Raw genomic sequence first — 2,476 nt, 5'->3', positions numbered from 1 at the left:
TCGTGAGTATGTTCGAGAGAAGCCTTTTCTAATTTTCAGATAATTCATTGGACATCATGTCTTTTAGGTGAATATTTACTCTCAGCTCATAAATGTGGGTATTTTTCTTTTTTCTTTTATTCAGACTTACTACAATTGGGTGCCAATAAGTGAGGATAAAATACTAAATATATACACAATAACACGTAAAAATTATTATTATTCACACACTGCATAGTTTAATTTAATGTTGGACATTTTATTTGCACATAATGTATATATTTAAGTATAGAGATTTATAAACATTAAATTTTATTTTGGAGTATTTTAACTAAGAGTTGTGGTTTTTCCCTTAATTAAAAGAGTAAATTCTCTCCTTTTGCACTTTTTTTTTTACATATTTACCATGTCACAATACTATGAGCACTCAACCACTCAGAAAACTGCTGCAGCATTTATTTGTGAAATGTTATGGCAACAACTACATAATTCTGACCACTGTTATTCAGTGCTGAATTAACTGTAATTTTAATAACAGATTACAGCTCATCTGTCTCTTTTTATTTGACTCTGCATTAATTAGGTATTTATCCAGCAAATGCAATTCTATTTAAACAAACCTGCTTAACTGTAGTTAAATTGCAGAAAGGATTTGTTTAATATAGATTTCAGAATGATAACACTGGACTTAAGCACTTATAGATTGTATTAAAAAAATAAAACTTTGAAAAATCACTGTTTTCATAGTCACTTGTTCATTGTGTGTCCACTGATCATTAGCATAAAAAAATGCATGTTTAAATTAAATACGATATTTTCATTGATTGGAAAAAATATATATATATATATATATAATATTCACTACTATTTAAAATATTTTCAGTTTCTTAATCTTTCTTTTGCTCACCAAGGCTGCATCTTTGATCAAAACTAATAATTAAAAAAATATATTGCTTTATATTTTCATATAATTATTATAATTATTATTATTAGATATATTAAATATATCTTATTATTCTACTTGTATTATTATTATTATTATTATTATTATTATTATTATCAATGTTAAAAACAGTCGCTCTTCTTAATCATTTTTGTGGAAACTTTAACACATTAATAACACATTATACATTAATAAAAGCACATTATACATCAATACATAAATAAATGTAATATTTTTGTCTTTAATGAATAGAAAGTTCAAAATAACCAACACATTCTCACTCCCAACTCGTCACGTATTGACGCTTGGTCAGGACCCTTTGGCGTCACTTTTTGAAGCACAGTGTACCCCTTTAGCATAATTTTTCGACGTGCAGGGTCCTGCATTGCTTTAAATAAGAAATGCTTGGCGTCAATATGCCAATGCGCAAGGCACTGGGAATTTTATCGTCATGATTAATTCATAATTATCGTCATATTTTTTCCATACCTATTTGAATCTTCCTTTTGTTCATTTATTTATTGAAACATCCTCGTATGTACATTTTATGCCCTGTCAAAACAGTGAGCTGAAAAAAAAATATCATAACCAATCTGTTCTCCAGGCTCTCACCATTAAAGGTTAAACGTCTTTACATAGCCTACCAACATCTTAGCCATGCTCTCCGGTTATGACTTGTGTTCTGTAAATTATTAAAATCAGGTGTTGAGTGCTAAAGAGGCCAGTCGGGCAATTAAGATTAATAATAGAGCAGGTAAATTCAATCAGAACAAGAGTAGCACATTTGGAGAGTGTGTAGTTATATTCCACAGCAGATTTGAAAAGCAGTTCCATGAATTTGTAATGTCAGCCAGATGATATTTACTTGAAATGTCAGTCTAGCCAAGTGTTGTTTTCAAAAGAGTTCATGCTACAGAAGCTAATTTGACACATTAGCAGTGTTTCTGAGTGGGTGGAACCACTCTGATGGGCCTCGCAGGAATTAAAACTGGGATTCTTTGATAGTAGGACTGACCACAGGTTATGAGCTAGTCGCACAAGATCAAGTGACCAAATTGGTTTCAGATTGCACACTTTGTTAAATATATAAATGGGAGATTGTGTAGCTCTCAATCAGGCGACTGAAGTCACAATTCACTATCATTTTTAAGTAGCTAGCTAACATTTGCAATAAGTACCTATCTAGCCTCATATAACCTCTAAAAACTCTACTGATTTCCATTTTAAAAGGAATAATTCACCCAGAATTGAAAATTGAAATGTATTTACCCTCAGGCCAACCAAGATGTAGATGAGTTTGTTTCTTAACCTGAACAGATTTGGAGTAATGTAGCATTCTATCACTTGCTCGCCAATGGATCCTCTGCAGTGAATGGGTGCCGTCAGAATGAGAGTCTAAACAGCTGATAAAAACATCACAGTAATCCACACGTAATCCACACCACTCCAGTCCATCAGTTAATCTTATGAAGTGAAAAATTGCATGTTTGTAAGGTGTTTTAAATGTAAACCGTCATTTCAAAATATCAGAATCAGAAGCTTTATTACCAAGTA

The sequence above is a fragment of the Sinocyclocheilus rhinocerous genome, unplaced genomic scaffold, assembly GCF_001515625.1.
Source record: "Sinocyclocheilus rhinocerous isolate Xijiao unplaced genomic scaffold, SAMN03320098_v1.1 scaffold834, whole genome shotgun sequence".
NCBI classification, from domain to species: Eukaryota; Metazoa; Chordata; class Actinopteri; order Cypriniformes; family Cyprinidae; genus Sinocyclocheilus; species Sinocyclocheilus rhinocerous.
Note: the sequence above shows the minus strand (reverse complement) of the source record.